Raw genomic sequence first — 16,321 nt, 5'->3', positions numbered from 1 at the left:
TCTAATCTTATCTAACCTTATGTACTTATAATTACTATAAATGCGATTTAAAAATTAACCTTAGAATAGAATATCATTTATATTTTAAAACTACTATCATACAATTATTTATCGTAACTTACTTATAATTACTGATACGTTGTCGCGCTGAAAGCTAGAGAGCTCCGATAATAAACGCTTCCGATAATAAACGCTAAATGCAAAGGGAAAACCGCGGCCTCCGACGCGCTATTTATAAGCACGCTCCCGCCGCCCCAGCCGGCCGGTACCGCCGCAAACGCTACGTCCCGCAATTTTTAAATCTGTAGACTTTTTCAATGTGTACAATACTTAGTACATTATTTTGATAAATCTCGTAGGGTTCAGCCTGCGTTTGCAATGTAGGCGGAAAAAATGTAATTATTTACGACATAACATTAGAAACCTAAACAATAACAGCATTTCTCCACTATTTAATGGATATTATTATACATATAAACCTTCCTCTTCAATCACTCTATCTATTAAAAAAACCGCATCAAAATCCATTGCGTAGTTTTAAAGATTTAACCATACATAGGGATATAGGTACAGAGAAAGCGACTTTGTTTTATACTATGTAGTGATGATTCAAAACGTATCAAATATTTACCATTTCGAGCTAGAAAAATATTCTATTTTATTTGAAATCTAGTGCAAATTATTCTAACAGCGAACACTATTGAAAAATAAACTGTTAATGCTATTCTTTATTTCTTTCCTAGTTCTGTTCCATTTCGATTCCATTCTTTTCCTTCAAAAATCGTTTCATCTGAAAATTACTGAGGAGATATGAAAAGCCCGTTTTGAAAACTTTCTATTAACTTTCGCATTCACTTATAAATTATATATTTTTTTATTATTGCATTAAAAAAAGATATGCTTATCTTTGCTGATTGTCGCAATCATGTTGAAAATGGTTTCAATTTCATAGAAGCATTTACATTTTATCAGATCATTAAGGGATATTTTCTGTAATTATTCCGGAAACCAAAGTTTTCTCATCTCCTATTGAAATTACAGCGGGCAGCTATTGTTATTTGAAACATTGCTTTTCGCTTAAAGTTAAGCAAATAAGACAGAGCAGATATGTCTCCCCCCCACACACAAAGTCTATCTGCTCGCCAGACTAAAAAAAAAAAAAAAAAACGCGGGAGAGGGGGGAAAGGCAAATTTGAGAAAAGGCGGATTTGTTTTGATTTACATATTTTTATTCAATGTGATCCAATCACCGTCACAAAGAAAATTAAAAAAACATTAAAATCGGTTAATAAGCCCAGAGGCTTTTCATTAAAAGAAAGTTTTTTAATTGAAGTGCATAATCTATGATGTTAACTTGTTTCTTATTAACTAAAATAATGTTGTAAAAGTTGCGGCTATAGGATGAGCGGTTCGCACACGACGTAAATCGGGGACCAGAGGAAGAATTTATCATCTTAAAATTAAAAATGGTCAAATTAAAATTACCATTTTAAAGTACCACATTTTTAAATTACCACTTAATTTTTTTTTTAAAGTTCAAACTTGTCATTTATTTTGAGAGGTAATAATCAATACACTAATACTTAAAAAAAGAATGCATAGAAAAAGCATTACTTCCTTTTCTTTTTTTTGGCAACATATATAAAGCACGTAATGCAGAATAAATGATTAGCAGCTCAAAATAATATGCATTATATATTACATCGATTGGATTGAATTATTCAGATTATGGCTAATCAATCCAGTGCTTTTACCTAAAAGGAAGGCTGCTTTCGTATATGACTTTCTACGGAAAACTGGCTCATATCTCCTTAAACATAAGGAAAGCACGAAAACTTTCACAAGACCAACCATTATGAAGAAACTCCGAGCCCATGTCGAACTACCAGTGTTCAGCGATTTCATAACTCGGTGCTGGCGGGCTTATGTATGCCGATACGGTTGGTTTTATATGTGTCCACCTCTGATTGATATTACTTACTGTACCCAATGTAATACTGGACTAAATGGAGTTTTACTTGTGGATTTAGCTGCATTTAAGCTGCATTAACATGCATCTTAAGTTTATCTACATTTGCTGGAGAACTATTATAAAGCATCCACCTTAATCCTACATATTTTAGATGGGATGTTTCAGGTAGACGTTGCAAATACGGAAATGCGAATGGTTGTCAAAGGTCACTGGTGTCCACGTTGAGTGTCTTTTCTATCTATGGAATAGCAACGCTTTTAGAAGTCATAATGTCCCATATATCGTGTGGCAAAAAGCGGAATCACTTATCCAAGTGTTTCTAACATTGACAGTAAGCATACCATACTCCTTTTAGATTGATTTCAAGGGGCAGATGTTCGAAATCACCACCAAAGGAGTAAAAGCATTTTCCTTTCAGAGCAACTTCCATTCTGTATCATTGCTCAAAGAAAAAGTAAGTGAAGCAATTTCTGACATTTGCTTTAGATCTCGCAGCCTGATAGGCTCTAATAACGTATTCAGTGTTGCTCCTTGAAATCTCTACATGTAAAAGTGATTAGAAGCATTTTTACGATGATGTTTGGAGTTGTTCTTCCAATAAGATGCTTATCACGTATTTCGATAACTGTTATCCATATGCGTGACGTAACTCTAAATACTCCACTTGCACAATATTATGTTCATCCCATCGATTCTCATTTTCTCGATAGCACTTGATAAATTTACTCTTCTGTAGGGCAATAGGTTTAGGCTACCTGCTTAGTGAAGTGTAGGAAAACTAAAACATTATCTCTCTAACATTTAACAAATCTATTTTTGGTATATGTGTATTATACGTGCATTAATGTTTAACAATGTTTTTATCTGAAAGATTCCGTACAGTGAGGTTTTTGATTCATTTCATGGGTTGATTTATTTTGTTAACTTTACTGCTCATTGTTAAGCAAAGTTTGAGTTATGTTGTAAAATAAAAAGGCAACATAAATGGATCCATCTTTTGTTCGATTCGTCACAGAATTAGATGTTTAGTAGTTAGCAGACTAAATACGTCACTTTAGTAAACGAAAGGATACAACACATACAATAAGCTTAAGAGCACTTCGTGAGGTAACGTTTTAGTTTTAATATTCTCGGTGTTTTTAAATGTGTTACAGTGCAAACGTTTCTACCCAATGGTTTTCTACACTGGTGTGCAAAAATTAAGGACGAGACGGTTTTTTTCAATATAACTTTGTACAAAAGCTTTCCAAATCAACACATTTAATACCGTAAGATCCCCAATACTTACATGAGTAATGTAAGCAACACTTACTAAAAGAGAAATCAGAGGGATAAAAAGAAGTTTTATTGAAAAAGTAGCATGGAGCGCAATGCGACTGAAGGCCAAAACATCCCTGTGATGGGTGTCCAGCAAGAAACATCCGGTCTTTAATAGGGGATATGATCTCCCCTGACTGCTAGGCAGGTTTCACAGCGTCTGCCCATGCTGAGAATGAGGGTGTCAATGAGTTGTTGAGGCATTGCTGCCCATTCGTCTTGCAGCGCCAATCGAAGCTCCGGAATCGTTACTGGTGGTAAGGTACGAGCTGCCAAGCGTCTGACTAGAAAATCCCATACATGCTCGATGGGATTCAGATCGTGCCGGCCAATCCATAAGTTCAATATCCTCACTCTCTAAGAGCTGTTTGGCAGCTACTGTGCGATGACATGGTGCATTGTCGTCCATGAAAAGGAACTGTGGACCCATAGCGCCTTTAAAAAGACGCACATATGGAAGAAGAATCTCGTTACAATAACGGGTCCCGTTGACTGAACCTGCGTCGAAGATGTGAAGGTCTGTACGACTACCAAGCATGATGCTTTCCCAAACGAGAACACGGCAAACCTCCATACCTGTCCCTTTCAATGATGTTCGAGGGATGATTGCGGCTTCCCCGCTCTCTCCAGATGAGTATGCGATGAGAATCGCTACTCAGACTGAATCTGCTCTCATCTGTACTCGTCCGCATTGTACTCGTCCGCATTCATTGTCTCTCCAATTCCGGTGTTCCCGGCAGAGAACGCCTTCTCCGATGGGCAGGCGTTAGAGGTACACACCGTACAGGGCGCCGTGCAAACAGACCACACCGTGCAGTCTTCTGGCCACGATAAAGCGCGATATCGGTCGTCCAGTCGCCTGTGTCGTGTGTCTAGCGATTTCTCCCGCTGTCTGCCGCCTGTTTCTTCTGGCCTGTAAGGCAATATACCGGTCATCTGCGGGTGTGGTTCCTCGTGGACGACCACTACTAAACCCCCGGATAGCTGTTTCTGTAGTTTGAAATTGTCTCCAAAGTCGTGAAACGATGCTGTGAGCAATTCCGAACTCTGCAGCCACACTTGTCACACTGCGGCCTTCCTCCAACTTCCCAATGATTCGACCTCGGGTAAAAGCATCCAGATGTCGTCTAACAGACTGATTATTCGCCATTTCTCGCTGAGGCAGCAACTCGGTGTGATTTTAACTGCTATACGACGTGCAATCTCTTTGCCAGAAATACTGATCTTACACCGACAACATGCTTTATACTACTCAGACACTCCCCTATTACGTCTACCTGCATATCTGCGCATGTGCTAGCGTACATCACCTTACTTAATCTCCTGATTGGTCTTTCTGTCCGCTCTGCCTCTTCGTTCAGCTGATATGCTAATTTTTCGACTTCGTCCTTAATTTTTGTACACCAGTGTACACTTCTAACTCTGACTGAAAGCCAATGGCGTAAGTTCTTTGATAGTGATGCATCTGTCTTTTCGAATAACCACAGACACACGATCAATGTTTGTTGGATGGACGCCTTCTCGTCCCTCAACTGAGCACTTACAAACGCATGAGTCCTAAAGAGACACTCTTTTACATACTGTGCTTGGAGTATGCTTTGAGGCAGCTGTTCTTCACCATGAAAAACAGAGCAAATTGTAATCTGCATGTAAAAGTAAGGTAGGGGCACTAGCAGTATTCAACCAAGGACACACAGAGCTGTGCATGGGTAGTGGTTTGCAAAATCAATAGTCCTGGTCATATTTGAATCTGCTTGTACAACTGACAGTATCTCTAAATTGCCGGAACACTAGGGAAGTCAAGAGGTTTCCTCTGGTGAAGAGGAGAATAAAGAGACCACGCTCAATCGCAAATCAGGGACTATCAGTGTCTTTCTGAATATTACACTTGAAACCATTCAAAACTTTCAAATGATGTGAAGAGATCCAAGGCAAAAAAAAAAAAAAAAAAAAATCAGTGGCCTCCCAGTAAATCTGTTCAATGACAATGCCAGGCACTACTTTAAGACCCACTTTAGTAAAAGCAGATTTATATACAAATATATAAAAAATAGTGAATTTTTCATTTCCAGAGGAAGACTGGGATGACTTATGCTAAACTGAACTGAAAAACTTTGAGATTTTGAGACACACGAAGTGAATGTAAATACACCCCCGAGAAAAATTAAAGAAACAATTATAAAAAGGTGCTTTAGTTAATTTTACAAAGTGAAGTCTAATAAAAAAAGTAGCTTAAAGTTAAAGCTACCATGTAATCCAAAGGGATTTACATTCGCTACATAGAAATATGCAAATTTTTGCACCCATTCTTTTCTCGTGGATGAAAAGGATTGCAGCGGAGGATTTCATATTTTAATTTTAAGGTCTGTAGGAGTAGATAAATAAATTTTTTGTATGGAAGTTTGAGCAGGCGTTTGACGAATTATATGACATGGCATGCGATTGGAAAGTAGACCAGACATTGACACATGTCTGTAAAGACCAAAACGTAGCCAAAAACGTCATGTCAAGAATCGGAAAATAGTTTAAAGACGCTGGTGATGTATGCAGGTAATCAGATCTAGGTCAAAAACATGTCACAACAGTCTCCGAAAGCAATTATTTAGCAAAGATTGCTAAAAGAAATATACAACTAATGTTAGCCTAGATTGAAAAGGTGCTGGCTGCAGCTACAGGAACTTGACTATCACGATATACGGTAAATGAGAGGCTACATAAGTAGAAGGCTTGTGCAAGAAAACACATAACTCGTGTCTCACAAACTGGAATTACAAGATGCACCAGGTTGCAATGATACAGAACTCACCGTGTTTGGAGTACCCCTGACTGGAGCCAAGTTCTCATCACCGACGAGTCTCGTTGCTACCCCAGCCGTCTTACAATATGGAAAGAGCAAAATATATGTAATAAACCATAAAATATCCGTGAAAGGTATCAATATAAAGGACTCGTTATGGGTGGGAATCATTTTGAATTGCGGCATTGGTTTACACAGTTTTACCAATGCAACTATGAGCGCTGAAATACACAGGGGTGAGGTTCTTGATCCCTGCTTCAAGGTGTTTAGGGATGCAATCGGTAATAACTTACTTTTAATGGACTATAGTGTTTTTTTTCCTATCGCGTTTTACAAGTAACCGATTATCTTGAGGGTGAATGAATCCAACGGATGGAGTGGGCCACATATTATCCGAATTTAAATTCAATAGAACATATGTGGGATGCATTAGGACACCGACTTGCATCGCTACAGAGTCCGATCCAAATTCCGAATTGAGTTTGAGACAGGTATTCTCATTAATTTTAAGAGTCTTTATTTGATTTTAAATTAACATCAATTAATCAGCAGCGAAGAGTATGCGCTAATTCAACCTGGCAAATAACCAGGCCGCTTAGAATACTTCATTCATTGTGAAATTTTTCTGAATATAGATTAAATATAGTAAATGAATGGAGATGCAGGACAAGTAAGAAGAAAAATACATACTCACAGGGGAAAAAAATCTCATATTTACCAGTTTTTCAAAAATAGTACGAAACTCTTTAGGTGTAATTTTTTCAAATTATGACTTTGATTCCAGTTAAAGAGTAACGCGAAGAAGTATATGCAAAAGTAAAGTGTATAATATTTTAAGTAAAGTATAATGACAAAAGCAGATATTCTTTCTAAATCAATCTCTTTTTTTATTTAAAATAATTAGATTCGCCGAGAAAGATGACAAGTAGGAAAATAAATGGAGATTATAACGCGGAATAATCAATTTTATAACTTCTAAAAGCGATGACGTGACTTTTGGCATTTCTTAGCTTGAAAAGGAAAGAAAACAGAACGTTCCATCATTGATCACCCGAAAAAAATTCTTCACGAAAGAGTAAGCGCCACTAACCGAATTATGATGTCGGCGATTACGATGAAATTTTCTTATCATAAACGATGATGTATACCGACGATTCAATCGGATTTAGATTAAAACACGAATCGAATGGGAGATTCCTTTTCTTGACAAACGAAGCGAATATTCCATCTCGTGATGCGGTTATGGTTCATGATATATTGCACAATTTTTTACGAGATGTGAAAAATATGTCGTGCCCTAGCCGAGGTTCCAACCCTAGACTTCTCGAATACACGTCGAGTGTGCTTCCAATTACACCATGAGAGCATGTGGAAAAGAGGGAGAGAATACTTTATAAAATCATAAATTGTTAAGAAAATAAATGAAAATCATTATGCATAATTTGTAACAGAATTTAATTCAAATTCTTTTTTTTTTTGTTACTTTGTGTGTATGTGCGTGCGTATATGTGAAAGTTTTTTTTAAATTTTAATTAACTTAGTTTAATTTTTTTACGAAAATGAGAAAGAAGCAAAGGTGCAATTAATGCTGATAGGCAAACATATTTATAATATAAAATATACATATTTATAATATAATATAAAAGATATTTAAACAGCTAGAAACAAATTTAAAATAAATTATTACCTATACAATAAAAGGAAAGTAGTATACTGTAAATGGCTATAGCAGCTTTCCCGCTTATTCACCTACGAAGCATAGTCTTTATTAGAAGTATAATTTCATTATTTTCTTTTATTTCTATGAAACACTTCAACATTAAAAATAATTAAAGAATAATATTTGTAATGACTATATAAATGCTGCTGTTCAAAGGATAAATAGTTCATTAACTTGGTTAAATTTAGAAGTATCGAAACATTATTAAAATGAATACTGGCTCACTGTTTTGCCGTAATAAATAATCTAGCACTTCTAAAGTTTGAAAGATATATTAAAGAGGCGGTACGGTTGAGAGCGATTCCGAAATATTTGATAAAGTTCTATAACATCAATATGGCATTAAAACATCATTTGTTAATTGTTCTAATGGTATAATTAGTAATATTATTCTTAAATCAATAATTTCTTATTAACATACTATGCTATCGTAATTGAAAGGTACATTAAAAAATAATATCCCGAATAACAATATCTCATATAATTGTCAGTTTACGGGCGAAGTAATTACACAGGGCAGTTATTTGCAGTTTTACTTCCTATAACGGAAAGCTTGAGTTAGACTATTTAATTATGGTAAAACCCATGACGACCATATGTCTAAGAGAAGCGATACCTTCTTCGACGACTTTCTAAGGTAAATTTTTTCAAATTTATGTTCATATTCTAGAGACATTAGGTAGTTTTTGGAAGCAGGAGTCATGAAAAATGAGCAACGCCTTCGCCGGGAATCGAACCACGGATCTCTGGAATATTCGCCCAGCGTGCAGACCACCACACTATGAAGGCATGCTAGGAAGGCGGGAGAAATACCTTATAACATAAGCAAAACCAGGAGAAACAACCACGCAGCTAAGCCATTCGGCTGTATTCGATTCTGAGCCGAACTACCAACAGCAGCTTTAACCACTCGAGCCGTTTGTGGAGCTATGATGGAAAGAAAGGGAAAATTAAACAATAAACATTTCTAATGTCACTATGCAATTCAATCTTTAAAATCGTTATCATTTCTTTAAAAAATTACCGCCATTTCTTTTCATCAAGTTAAATACCATTTCTTAGAAAAACGAAATAAGTAAAAAATTATTGCAAGAAAGCAACATCTAAAAATTTCATGCCATCTTATATTAGAAAACGCCGAGAGAAAAAATGCTTGTTGTGTGGACGTACTCAGATGAACAATACGTTAAACGTTTGCAGATTTTTAAGTGTTGGCATACTTTTTTCTACATTCGCTATACCATTCATATTTGGGATGTAAACTGATGAAAGTATCCAGATGATTAACCTGTACGAATTGTTACTGCTTGCCAATGTTAAAAAGATTCAAAATTCTTGGTTAATTATTTTGCTTTTCTGGCATGTTTATTCACAAAGTTTACACAAACCGTTAACGTACAAAAATACTATATCGGTATTTGAAAATACTGAAAAACATCAAAATGTTTCTTTTAGTTATTCTTTGTTTGGAAGCTGAGAATGGGCACGATTTGTAAAGCAATTTGTAATGGAATCCTGATTTTTAAAACCTTTATTTTGAAAAATAGGTAAGACGTTAAGGATGTCATAAGCCTTATTTTTAATGATATAATTTTTTTATTTGCATTCTGTTGAGCTGTTTTCATGCTAATTTTAAGATTTTGCGAGAGGAATGTACTTTAAGGCAAGAGTTGTCTACTTATTGTTTACTATAATTATTACTTATTGTTTACTTTAATTATTACTTATTGTTTACTTTAATTATTACTTGTTGTTTACTTTAATTATTACTTATTGTTTACTTTAATTATTACTTATTGTTTACTTTAATTATTACTTATTGTTTACTTTACTTATGTTTACTTTAATTATTACTTATTGTTTACTTTAATTGTTTCTTTGGTTATTATTTCAGAGTTAGCATCTTAGCAGAGATCCATCTGTTCGCTTGTTCCTTTTATTAAGGAATTGGAGGCTTACTAGTACAGTTATGAAATATTACAATAATCATGATTACATGTCATGGTAAAAAAATAATGATATATTCTTATGCATATTTTTATTATGAAAGTATGAGGGAAAATTCAGAAACATTCGTGAATTTCCTATGAAAGCGTTTTGACTCGCGGTAGCAACGCATTACATCTTTAATATCAATAAAAGCGATTGCGTGTAATACTTTTATGTTTTTTTTTCCGAAAGCATGAGCTATTATCAGATAGGATCAAATATTTAACTAACTAACTAGCTTAAAACTGTCAAGTTTTTTTCTTCTAATTAAGAATTTACAAAAATATATTAAGATTACTCTGTATTGTATAGGCATGCACGGAAAGACAATGTGTGACCTTTACAGAATATTGAATATTTTACGACCACTTCTGTCGCGTCTTTATGGGTTCTCTCTGTTTCCATGAAACATATCATGCGTTTAATATTAGACAATATGGCATTTTTAATTCTCATTTTGCCTAACCCTAGCAATATTAAGCCGAAGGAAAGTGTCTGTTTAAATGCTTTAGTGTGACAAAGAATAAAAGAGCATTTTGCTTTTAACGGAAGAGGTTTTAATTAGAGCTGTAGATTTAGTTAATATTGTCAGGGGTAGTAGATTTATTTAATGTAATTAGGATGCGGAAGACAGACAAACTTCGCCTGGCGGTTGCGAGTAAAGTAACGAAGATTCAGGAAATATTCGCGGAGTGAGAATCACATTAAGAATTTCGCGAAAGATTTTGAGGTTAAGGATCACCGCTAATGCTGTATATGCCACTTAATTACTTAGTGCCAGGTTCTGAAAATGTTACAAATTTTCGTGTAATTTTCTCCTTCCTCGACCCTTTTAGAATAAGAGCTCTCCCAAATTTTAAAATAGATTCGTTCACGTAGTGATTGGCTTCATTTTACTAACAAAGACAAATTACCTGCGAATGTCCCAACGAAACTTTCACTTCTGTGATATGAGAAAATAATGAGCTTATGTGAAAATAACAAAGTGTATGTGAAAATAACAATGAGCTTTTGTGTAAACTCACTGCATTACTTATGTGAAAACAATGAGCATGGCTGGCACAAAGTGGAACTTATGACAGCCATGCTCATTGTACCAGCTCGACGGCTTTCTGATGCTTCTCCCCATTTATCCATTTTCTAGTATAAATTTTAATACTTTTTATATTATTGAAAAGAAAAAAATATTAATATAAATCTTTATATATAATTTTATTATAATCAATCTTAAGTTACTTGAGGTACTATTTCGAAGCTTTGTATTTTTCGATTCGTAGTAGGGTTCGCCCAAGGTTCGCCCTTGGATGTCTTAAACACCGTTTCACAGGAAATCTAATACAAAAACCGACACATTGCAGTAAAGCAAACACAAACTGACGTTCATGTCTATGATTTCGCCAAGACGGCTACATGATCACCTTCTCCAACTACTATTATGAATGATTTGAGGTGGAAGTGATTCGAATGACAGTGACAACACTAAAAACGATCGAGATTCAAATTGCGGGGAAGTAGAAATGAAGATTATCTTACTAGATGTTGTAATGTTAATATTACTATGTATTCGTATTGGAATGTAGGTCTTTTAAAGAAATAATGTTCTGATATTTGCCTGTAGCTTATCCATGATTACTTTTTATTAGCTATACTGTTACTGTAACCGCATCTCTCGGAAATTAAATTGTTCGCATAATTTTCCCCTTTCGATTTCCGGACAATAAAATTAATAAAAAAAAGGAGAAAATGCCAGAGAAAATACGGGACGTCGGGAAAAAGTTACCTTAATCATTTTGGGTCCATCTACCAGAAGTGAAGCAATAACACATGTAACTAGTGCATGTGTTATTGGTATATTAACATTACAATATATATTTTAAATTTTAATTTGCTTTTATAAATCAATCAAATTCTTGTAACTTAATCAATACCGTTACTTTAGATTAAGATTACCATATAATTGGATTATGTTTCTGTACATTATGATTGTAGATCAGAGATTTTGTCATTAAGTATAATGTTTTACAAAACGCATCATTTGGTATGAAATAATTTATCACGACTGACAGGCAGTAAACGTAACTTCGTTAAACGACTGTTCTCGCATTTCAGAAGTTTAGGATAATTAAAAGGTCTAGTTTGGATTTTGGAATAAGATTGATAGCAATATATTTTTTGTGAAAGTTCTAATTGATAAGTATTATAAAAATTATTTAAATACAAAAATAATACCATTTACAGAAGAGATAAAAACTATAGCAAAAAATCCAAAATTCAAGGATTCTCAGAAAAATTTGAAATTTGTGAAATCTTAGAAAATTTTCTGAAATTTACGAAATACTTGCTGAATGTCTCTGTGCGATAACATTTACACCCTAAATATCGTATATAAAATGTCTCTTGACGTTTCCTGGTACATACGAATTATTAATGAAGAAATTAATTCTAGCATATTTTTTAACACACTTTTAATAAAAGATATCAGTGGGACGTGAAAGTATTCTCTGAAGATATATTTTCCTTTAAAGTTCCCTAAGTTGCTGCATAACTTAAACGAGAAATTAAAAATTGTAATTAAATATACAGTTTCTAATACAAAGGTTGTTTATTTATATAGGTAGCCTTAATTATAGCATTTTAGCAAACGAAAATGTTAAGCATTTGATTTGAACGGAAATAGTGCGGAGGATGTATTGATAGTAAAAGTGAATACTATTAATAAAAATATTTTCCGCATTCCCTTGGCAAAGGATTGTTGAAGACTGAAAAATAACATCTGGATATTTTTTTAATATTTCTTAAAGCATTTTTATGGGTATTTTATTATTATCTTTAAAATATTAGGCAAAGGTTTCTGGAAGTTTAATGAGATTTTCTCCCTCCCCCCTCCAAAAAAAGGGCAGTCTTTTCTTCCCAGATATGCATCGGGAGGGATGAGAGGTAAGAATAAACAGAAAGTTTCTTCTTTTGGCCATGCAATAGCTTAATGTAAGTTTCATAATATCGGAAAGAAACTGCTTCTTAGCAATAAAAACAGCTTGAATTGGGAGCAGGAAAAGAAATAAGAAAATAAAGTTTTTAACTTGTAACATAAAGCTTTTAACTTTTAGCTTGTACATTCGAGCTGGAGAATCCAGCTCGATTGTACAATTGTTCTGACATTTGGAAAACTTCAGGAGCTTTTAATTAGTAGCACAGAAACGGAGAACTGAGGTGCTCAAAACTGAGGTGTCGAGTGTTAATTAATAAGAGATTGATTAATTTTGAAAATTTTTATATTTTGAAAAGTGGAACACTAAGAATCGGCTGTATAATATATAAAATCAAAGGGACACCAGAGATAAATTGAAGGATTTATGTTTTGTATAGTAGCAACTTTTCCTAACTGTTGCTTTTGGATTCATTCCTCACTTCGTTCATTAGTTTTCCAAGCATGATGATGTCTACGGGTTTTATATCGTTAGAATGCGACTTAACATGATAATTTGATAGTAGAAAACTTAATAATTTAAGAAGTAGCTGTGCATTTGTTTCACTGCGTCGCTACGAGGATTGCGACAAAAGTTTCGCTCAGAGAGCAATACATTTTACTTTGCCAGGACAAGAAATCCGCTTATTGTAAACACTGAAACACCAAGTAAGGAATGTTTATACGAAATGGGGTTTTGCGTAGAATTGTTTCACTTTTCATTTGAATCTGTTGCTATTCGGCAAAATATGAGATATTTATGTTTTAAGTTGAATCTATCTGTTGTGAATTAACAAGCTAAGCTATCTGAAAGCAGTAGATAAAGTTCTTAAGAATATCCCCTTTCTTACTTTTGAATCGGATTGATTTAGAAGCTAATAAAACTTCATTTAATTCATGATCTATCTAATTAAAAATATTTAGTTTCACAGAATGAAGTTGTATATTTTTCTATTATTTATCTCATATTTTATAAAACTTAAATGAATTTTTGATTAACAAACTCAAGGACTTGAAAACGAGCAGTAGCAACACTGTATGGAATAAAATATTTTTATCTCCAGCGGGGCAAGACTGCCTGTCAGAAATTCTAAAATTATATTTAATAAATAAAGTTAGCACACGAAACGTTAATAATAAAAGACAAAAAAGAGTTTTGTAAGCCATCTTACTAAGAAAACTGAACATTGATATGATAAACTTCGAAATGAATGAAAAATAGAAAAATGTATGCCAGCACTTAATACCGAAAAACGAATTCTAAATATATGTTGCTCTTAAATTTTTGTGATTTTACTGTTGAATTATATATGGCGTAAGTGCGAAGAAGACAATGCTTAGAAATAAGCATAAAAAGACAATAAAGGAGAGCTGGCGGGAGTGAGTGCAACAGCAAACTGGTAGACTACGAGTTCAGCGAGAGCATAAAAAACTTTAACAATCTATTTTAGACGACCGCTAAAATCTGAACTATTTAATTTTTTTAAAAATTTTACAATTAATTACTTTTTTGGGTGTGGGATGGAGTATTAAGCATTCGTTAAGAATTAGCCAAACTCTCTGGTCCTTTAGCATTATTACACCCGTAAGGGGAGATAAAGAACTAAAGCCCTCTAATACATTCTCTGGTGTTCAAAATGATCCCACCAGTAACGTTAAATTCGTCTCTTTCCATTGGGGTTATGGGAGTAATTGAAACTCTTTTTTCTCCTAGATTCTTACACTTAACGGCAAAAACAGTTCACAAGTAATTTTAAAGATAATTTAAAAATCTTTAGGTTTTAAAAAAAAGCTAGACATTGCATAGTTTAGCCGACAATTTTTGACCTCTTTTAACCGAAATTTGATTATTCTACTTTCTTGGAATTGTAAAATCGCAGTACGGGGGGGGGGCTCGATTTTCTCACAATTCGTTATTTCGCGCATTTTTAAAAATTTAATTTTTTAAAGATTTTTTTAAAAAATATATTGCAGTACTTGTGTTTTAATACTGAAGCCAGTGTTAGCTTATCAAGCAGAGAATCCCAGAGAATTTGAAAGGGAAAGATAAGGAATTTCTTCAATTCATTTATAAATGAAATAAAAGGACTGGTTTACTGCATTAATATTTAAAGACTGGTTCATTTTTCATTTCGTGCCCGCAGATAAACATTATTGTAAAGATAAAAATTTACAATTTAAAGTATTTATGTTCTTAAAGAATGCTCCAGGGCACTCAAAATATACAACCCATCGATCAAAAGTGATACCTACGTTTAAACGATATTATATGAGGACAATAATGTATCAAAATAAAGACCACTGGCTCTGAAGATGAGCCTACATTAAGTAATTTTTTGGAAGACCTATAATATATGGAACGTAACAATAGTGAAGAGACTCGTGGGCTGAAATAAAAGAGTCAACAATGAAGATTCCTTGGAAATAACTATGCCCACAAATAGTGAGTGAAAATTCTGAAGAAAGTTCGGAAACTATCGCAGATAAAACAGCCTAATGAATGAACTAAACTTAGACGGTAACAAAGAAGATGTTAATGAACAGATTGAATCTCAGTCGGTATCTCTGTCAAATGAATACTTAGCAACAAAGTTAATGATAATACATTGAAGAGTTAAATGAAATATACATTGAAAATGAGGAAGAAGAAGATGATAAAATCGTCAAGACTTTGAAAATCAAAAATATGAATGAAACTTTAGTGTATCTTGACAAATTTTTGACTATCATAGAAAAGTGTGATTTTAACGGAGAACTCAAGTACGTAGGCTATTGAGAAAGCCGTAATTTATAGAACTCTTTATTAAAAAAAGGGGGAAAAAGAGTGGTATTCATGACAAATTTATAAAACAAATACCTGAAAACACTTAACACACCTCGTTCATTTAATTACGTATATTCGTAATGATTTTTTAAACATTCCTGTACTTTCGAACATTCAACATTCGCACACATTTTCAATAACCGATTATGTGAAAAATCGAGGACTGCTAGTGTGTTTTAAAACTGTCCCATAAAATAAAAAAATAATAAAAATACGGAATATATATATATATATCTTTTAACGGAAGTAGACTGTACTTTGAGATGTTCACTTTGAGATGCTATTTGACAAAAGAAAAAAAAAATAATGGAAAGGGCCAGAGCAATTGCACGCGGAAAATGCCATTAGTACTCACGGATACGATTTGTTCGCGTAGGATTATGCAACAGGTCGAATCGATAGAGGCGCTGTAGTCGCCGCGTCTCCAATCTTAGCGAAGATAAATTGCTTCTTGGAGCAGTGTCGCCAAAGGGAAGGTCGTTCAGATCCAACTGACCTCTAAGTACCAATGCTCTCCAACACGAATTTCTCCTGTAATTTATCTTTATGCCTACTTTTGAAGATTAAGTTTAACAATGTAATGCACTCGGTTAAACTTTTCCAATAAATTTGCTTCTGTCGTCAGTTTAAATATTTGATTTCCGAAATTAAAGTTTGTATTAGGTATTATAATTTTATAGTTAACAAAATCTTAATTTTGATTACAAAATTAATGAACAGTAATCTAGGCTAGCGAT

At 33.9% G+C, this 16,321-nt stretch overlaps 1 protein-coding gene across 1 annotated transcript in view; it reads right to left on the bottom strand.

Moving 5' to 3' along the window:
* Positions 1 to 182, bottom strand: part of LOC118197570 (uncharacterized) — an 87,180-nt gene extending 86,998 nt beyond the window's left edge. The window contains exon 1 of the mRNA XM_085825449.1: positions 123 to 182. The gene's annotated coding sequence lies outside the window, so the exon portion shown is untranslated. The remainder of the gene's footprint in view (positions 1 to 122) is intronic.
* Positions 183 to 16,321: the final 16,139 nt, after the last annotated feature.

This window comes from Stegodyphus dumicola, chromosome 10 (genome assembly GCF_044657685.1).
Source record: "Stegodyphus dumicola isolate Sdum_Otavi_A_Nest chromosome 10, ASM4465768v1".
Classification (NCBI taxonomy): Eukaryota; Metazoa; Arthropoda; class Arachnida; order Araneae; family Eresidae; genus Stegodyphus; species Stegodyphus dumicola.
The sequence above is the reverse complement of the archived record's forward strand: the minus strand, read 5'-3'. Positions and strand labels throughout refer to the sequence as shown.